The sequence below is a fragment of the Pteropus medius genome, unplaced genomic scaffold, assembly GCF_902729225.1.
Source record: "Pteropus medius unplaced genomic scaffold, Ma_sr-lr_union100, whole genome shotgun sequence".
NCBI lineage: Eukaryota > Metazoa > Chordata > Mammalia > Chiroptera > Pteropodidae > Pteropus > Pteropus medius.
This window is the reverse complement of record NW_024351073.1, coordinates 1,055,514-1,063,066: the sequence shown is the minus strand read 5'-3', so window position 1 is coordinate 1,063,066 and position 7,553 is coordinate 1,055,514. Positions and strand designations below refer to the sequence as shown.

General features: G+C 36.6%; 1 pseudogene; it reads left to right on the top strand.

Annotated features, from left to right (window-relative positions):
- The first annotated feature begins 814 nt into the window (after nucleotides 1-814).
- Nucleotides 815-933, top strand: LOC120586474 (uncharacterized; annotated as a pseudogene).
- The last annotated feature ends 6,620 nt before the right edge of the window (nucleotides 934-7,553 follow it).

The window sequence follows — 7,553 nt, the reverse complement described above, 5'->3', positions numbered from 1 at the left end:
AGTTATCAGAGACAAGAGAACAAAGTCCTATGACCACAAAATATTGGTGCATCTACACCACCTTAGCCCAGATCTCTTTCCAAGAGAAGTGAATGCTGAAACTTTAGAGAAATAATTACATATTTAATGTGTTGGCTCAAGGTCAAGTAATCACTTCTATACGGACTAACCTACTTTTAAAAAATGAAGGTCTTATAGGGAAAACAGAAATCTAGTTCTTATTTAGGAGATCTAATCGATGTATAATCTTATAGTCCTTTGGCCTTCTAGTAGACAATAGATAAACAAAACTTTGCCTATGGTTTCTGTAATAACTTAATTATGGGGAAGTGCTTTGTTCAAAGCAAATATTTAAGCAATTTGGATGTTTGGAGTTCTCCCTAACCCTTCAGGTCTAAAGAGGATTGATTTGAGCTCCATCCTCTGAACTGTGGAAAGCCAGAGCCCTTTCTGAGATTGCTATGTGTTCCAGAGGGGCTTGTGTTCTTGTGGTCACCTCTGGCTTTGGACATCTGCTTCCACCAGTTGGTTCTGATTTTATAAGTTGATTTGCCATCTTGCTCATGTTGTTACGATTCCACTGTGTCAGCCTTGAAGTAGGACTTGGATCTTTTCCTTATTTTCCATGTACACAAAATAGTGCGACTACCCCCGTCAAAAAAAAATTAACCAGCAGAAATGAACATACTCTCATACAGGTAATTTTGTGTGAGTAGAGACTTTCCTGAAGTATATCAGAGTAGACATGTATATTACATATTCATGAACATATTCTAATTAAACATTAGACATTTTTGGATTGAAAAATTCTTTAGTCTATGGCCATGCCACCCTGAACAAGCCCAATCCCCTCTGATCTTGGGAGCTAAGCCAGGTCGGGCCTAGTTAGTACTTGTAAGGGAGACCATCTAGGAAGACCAAGTGCTGTAGGCGTAAAAAATAAAAAAAATAAAAGATTGTAAGCTGACAAGGTCCTTGTAATCTGTGAGGTCAACCAAGGGTTGTCTCGCCTAAAAAATAAAAAGTTCTTTAGCCACCACACCCTGAGGACATTTTCTTCGCTTCCTTCTCATATCTACCCCTTTAATCCCCTCGCAGCACCATACAATTTGCTGGCTTCTCTTTCAAATATAAACTAATAAAGCTATTTTTGGCTCTTATTCCCAAAGTTACCTTTGCATATTTAAGTTGCATTGAATAGTTTTTAATTTGAATATAGAGGCCTTCCCAAATCTGAATTTGGGGAATGAGTCAGGAGCGATGGCCAGCTAGTGCTTATGATAGATTGCTTCTGGGGGTGATTTCATAAGAACGCTGGGCTGCTACTTCTCTGTTCACATAACGCAGTGTTGGAATACAGCAGCTAACCATTCCAGTATCAAGCAGGTAAGTGCCGAACAGTTGTCGATTAACTATTTCATCAATAAAGAAATGTGACAACTATTATTTAAAATATCAAATAGCTGCCCAAGGTGATTAATGATAATTTAACTTAATCTTGAGTTTTATGACCCAAATAAACAATGAAAATGTACAACTAGCCGAGATCTTGGAAATCTCTCCGGAGCCCTTTGCTTCCTCACGTCTGCCCTGCACACTCTTGCCTCTTACTCCCTTCATTCATTTTCTCCATTAACTGCCCCACTTTCCCCCAACCATCTTCTACTTTTTTATTCTTCTGCCTCCTTAGAGCTCTTGCTCTAATTGATCATGTTTTGAGAATTACAGTAGTTTACTTTCCCTTCGAGTGTATTATGTTTACTAAATAACCATTTTCACTTTTAAAAGCAAGTACATTGAATATTTTCCTCTGTAAACAAAGAAAACCTTCTTAAGTTATTTTTTACGCTCAATTGATTTTCCTTTTAAGGATACTAATCTTTAAGGAAATGGTTTGTTCTTACTGGCTCAAATGTTTCTCCTCCAGGCTATAGATTGCTAATTCCCTACAGTTTCTCAACTGTAGTTTCTCAAGTTATTTAACAATCATTTCTTGATGATTTATTATCTGTCAGACACTGAGATAGATGCTGTGGATTAAATAATATTTGGTTCTTTTTCTCAAGGAGTATTATTATATTTGGAGAGACAAGACATAAAAATATACAATACATAATTTAAATAAGAGTTCAAAACATTCTACATAAACTTCCTACTGTATATCCTAATTTAGTGATACAATTTTATTGTCCTTAATTTCCTAGCAGCAGACTAATTTCTAGGATAGAAATATTTTCTATAAAAAGAACTTTAGATAGAAAAAAGTATCTACTTTTCTTTAATGAAGAAGGGAAAAAATACTTTCTTAGGTTGCTCACTAGTTGTCTGGGATAGGAAATAAATTAAGTGGCTCAAGAAGTCCTTAAGCAAGAAGAAGAGAAAGCATCCTTTCTTGCTGACCTCTCAAGGGTAGATGAGAGAGGCTGATTGCCTTTACTCTCAAGACAATCTGTGTTTTCATGTCACCTTTGCACCTGAAGGGCTCATGGATCTGTGGCCTCACCTGAGATTACAAGTCACTGTGGAGAGAGCCAGATAAAAATAGACAACATTTTTTTCATATATCCACTTGGAATTTAATTAATTTTATGGGAATACTTTTTTTTCTATATGGTAGGTAAAATCAGGAAAACAGGGTAGGAGAAATCAGTGTTCATGTAGCATTTGCAGGTTATCAAAAATATTGTTTCCCTTACAATAACCAAGATATGGAGACTACCTGGGTGTTCATCAATAGATGAATGGATAAAGAAGAGATGGTACATATATACAATAGACTATTACTCACCCGTAAAAAAGAATGAAATTTTGCCATCTGCAATAACATGGATGGACCTAGAAGGTATTGTGCTGAGTGGAATAAGACAAAGAAAGATGAATGTCATATGTGGAATTTAGAGAACAGAATAAACAAACGAACAACAGAAACAAACTCATAGATACAGAAAGCGGTTTGATGGTTGTCAGATTGTGGGTGGTGGGGTGGGTGAAGGGGAGGGGATTAAGAGGTTCAAACTAGTAGTTACAAAATAGTTATGGGGTTATAGAGTATAGCATGGAGAATATAGTCAGTAGTATTGTAACAACTATGTTATTACAATATGTATGGTATCAGATGAGTACTGGATTTATCGGGATGATCACTTCATAAATTATATAAATGTCTATCACAGCATTGTATACCTGAAACTAATACAATATTGTATGTCAACTATAATTGAAAAAAGTAAAAATATTTAAAAAATATTGTTCCCCTGACTTAGTTAACAAAGGCAGCTTCCCAGAGACTTCGAACTACCTTGGGCATGAGGTGAGAAGGAGTAGGGGTAGGAGTGGGGTGAAACGGAAGCTGGAAATGGTAGGTATTTAAGATGCTGAGAAAGATGGTGCAAAAGACAAGAAAATGGAATGAGGAAGAGAAGCCTGGCTTGACCAGGGAGAGCAAATAACAGAATTTCAGGAACTCTGGTTTAGAGGAGAGATAGATCAATGAAGGAGCTTGAAACTAAGTGTGAATATACTGTGTGGTGAGCCCGAGAAGCTTCTAATCATCAAGTATATTTGCAAATGTATGTTTAAATAAGTAATATATGCACATTTCAAATGTTTAAAAGGCTCACAAAGACATACTGTGAGAATGTTCCTACAATCATTTTCTCTAAGCCACCCGGGTCCTAATCTTGGAGGCAACCAACCTTATTGGTTCCTTGTGTATCTTTCCAGAAATATTTGGTGCATGTATCACATGACTATATTTATTCTCTTCCTTTGTCAACATGGAGAAAGGTTTTTGAGTCTTCCATGTTGACAGTTTTGCTCATGAAATAAGCCACCTGAAAGTTACATACTTTCTCTGTAATAGAAGATAAGCTCAAGGTCAACAGAACTGGCTGGAATGCCAACTCATTTTCCTGAGGGATAATAAAGAAAATGGAGAAATAACTTACTGAACATGGAGCAATACGTACAATTATTTTGATGAGGGTCTCTGTTAGAAATCTTTATTTGTGTATATTATGGAACATACAGAGGCACTGTGCCCTGCCTCATGTTATTGGACATACATTAAAATAGAGGGAACATAAGTGAATTAGAGAATAAAAGCTGAATGGTAATGAGACCTAAACAAAGGAGTATCCTGTATAGCCATGTTAGCGCATATTCAGGTAAATTTTACAAGAATTACTGTGTAATATTCATTTTCAGAACTTTAGGAACTCAATTTCAAAGGCACGTCCAGAAAGAAGAAATGAATAATCTTTGACTTATTAAGTTATTATCTATGGTTATGATATAGCCTGTTCCCACCTTAAATTTTAACTCCTTGAAGCCAGAAACTGTGTTTTATTTATTGCTGTATTTGTTACCAAGCCTAGTGCTTAAAACTAGGTAGAGATTCTACAAATATGTATTGAATGAATGAGTAAATGAGTACATGTATAAATAAATCCACCAACCCATCAAACGATCTATGGTTTAATTTCTGTACTTTTCAACAATGAGTATTTCTATTTCAGATTTGATGAAAATAGGAGAAAAAGGGCATAACAGTTCATTTTTAATGCTGCTTTATAACAACATTTCATGAAATACAAGGTGCAATTCTTATGTCAGTTTTGCTAGATTAAAATGTTAATGAAGGAAAATTCAATGAGCCTTGAAGTTCTTTTTTTCACTATTCTACCTTTCCAAAAGGGCAACCAAACAGCTGCATGTCTGGAACAAAAGACAAATTAAAAATAAGAGATTAATTAAGCATTAAATTGACATTTTTTAAAATACAAATTTCTGTACTAGAATTGGTGAAATCAATCATGTCAAATGTGCTATATTGTGGGGTTTGATTTTATTGATTAATTTACTTAAAAGCTTACTCAGTCTGAACAATTAGAATATCAGACAAAGAATACAGACTTTTACATGTGAAACAAGCTTTGGAAGAATTGTCCATTAACTGTTATGATTGCTGGGGAGAAGATAACATGCTTTGCAGTTTTGTTATCAGGAGCTTTTATGTGTGACGTTTTGGAAGCAAGGAAAGCGAATGACTTGAAGAGCTGAAAAGCCAACTCATTATGATGTCTGACATTTAGGAGCTGATATTATCATCTACAATTTAAAATTCAAAATTTATAAAGTGCAGTCATATAAGACAGCCCAGCAAACAAAGGGTCTTGCTGAAATATCTGTGCTTATCTGGAAAAACAACATAGAGTCACAAAAACCTGATGATTTTAATTTGAATATTTATTCCTCCTCACATCACCTCCAAATTTTATAAAATAATGAGTTTCTACCATCTGCAACAAACAAAATCATATGGGCAAGAAACTGATTTTATAACTAAGATTAAAAATTCACTGTATGATCTTTGTCATCATGGTTAGGATATTTTTCTTGAGCATGTATCATGTACTGTTTGTCGATCATTTGTTTGCTTTATCTCTAATCAAAACATGAAAGCACATGAAAATGTGTTCAAAGCTACTCTGGGGACTCTGCATGGAAAACCGATAATGGTCGTGATGCTGCTGCATGCTTATGCATAAGATTTTCTAGTCCAGAGAATCCCTGGTAATATCAGGAAATATTTTCAAAATATTTGCACCGGAATATGCCACACTGGTGAAATTCTTCAAGTCACCAGTGGTGCCCCTTAGAGTCCTGGGGCCCAGATCATCTTCTTGGCCCTGAACCTAATCATCCACTTTCTTTTTCATGAAGGGGATTGGCATTAAGATCTAGAAAAGAACAGCAGCCATTTTATGCTCCCTCTTTTTCTTGCCTGGCCTTGACAATCTTGCTGCTCCCCTAAAGATTGGTTTGCTCCATGTGCATTGCTCAACTTTCTTGTAGTTGATCAGGAAAACAAAACATTTCCTTTCAATTGGCAACTGCAACCATTGCTCCAGGGCAGATTGAGAAAAACTCATATTCTCTCTAACATAACCCAGAAGTGCCTGTTCATCTGCCTTATGGCTGAGGCACACGCTCCAGTCGCTGCTCTGTGATCTAATTCAGAGGAGAGATAGCTACTGCATTTTCAATTGATACATAAAAATAGCTTGTTGCACTAGACACCATCTGACGTCAATGGAATCATTAAAAAGCAGTGACCAGTCTGCAGAATGTCTCTGTGGAAGCAATTGCAGTTCAATGTGCAGATACTTAAGGTGTATCATTTTTCCTTTTGACAGCCATCTTTTCCTATTGTACGATAATATTCATCAATCATTTAGCTAATATGTGGTCTAAGCTCTAGTGTTTTTCACTAAACCATGGCGCATAATCCTATATAAACAGTCTGCCACATATGAGGAATAGTCATACACTGTGTCGTGGTGGAAATGGACAGTTGAGGACCTTTGTAAATTTCTCAGTCGACTCCTAAATAAATACAAGCCCACAGACTTGCTCTTATTGTTTTGGTTTCCAACCACAGGCTTTTGTGCTGACACTTTTAGAAGTGACCAAAGTGACAGAAAACCACTGGACAATAAGCAATGTGGTGCCAAGGCTCACTTACAAATTCTTTCCAGGAGATGGAGCTCATACCAAGAATTGAATGGGAATATCAAAATGCCAGATGGGGTCAGGCTCAGGAGTCTGGCAAATCTGCTCTCTTATAAAGTGTTCTGCTGCCCTTCCCTCCAATATGGAGTCCTTTCTCTGTTCCACACCATCAAACTAAACTCTACTCATCCTGCCAGGGACCCTGACGTCCTCCCCAACTGCTCCAGCATCATGATCATCTTTCCTTTTCTTGATCAAACTACTGCAGCCCATGGACATGGCTCTAGTTCAGACCTTCATCAAAATATTTCTCTCACTTTCGCAAAAGAATGCTCTCCTGACCCCTGTATGCTCTATCTTCACTCCATGCTTCACCACACCCCAGTGCGGTCCTTCTAAAACATTAGTCTGATTATCCCCCTCCGTTGCCTTTATTCTAGTCCAAACTATCATCCTCTCTCTCCTGAATTGTTGCAAAACATTTTTATTTGGTCTTTCCAGTTTTTTTTTCCACATAGCATCCAGGGAAATTTGTTAACAAACAAATATGATTACTTCACTCTTTTGCATAATATCGTTTAATGGCATCAGATTGCCTTTAAAATATGGTCCAGAATGCATCTCACAGTCATAAGACCTTGCATAACCTCTTTAGCTCCTTCTCAGGCTCCTCCCTCCTCAGTTTCCATGATCCTTACTGAAATTGTCTCTGATACCTGAGCATTCCATGCTTCCACTTAACGCTACTCTCCATTCTCTCCTTGAATCTTTCTCTCCAACTAGCCAGTACCTGTTTATCCTCTTGAACTCAAGGCATCACTTCTAGGAGACTGCTATAACCCCCAGATTAAGCCAGGTAATTCTTTTATACATCCACTCATATAACTAATGACTTCCACGTCATATATCATATCATTACATAATCACAAACAATGCTAATTATTTGTGTAATAATTATTTGTGTAATCATTAGCATTAGCTTTCCATGATATAATGTATAATTTTTCAAGGAGGAGAAGTATTTTTATATCTTTTTCACC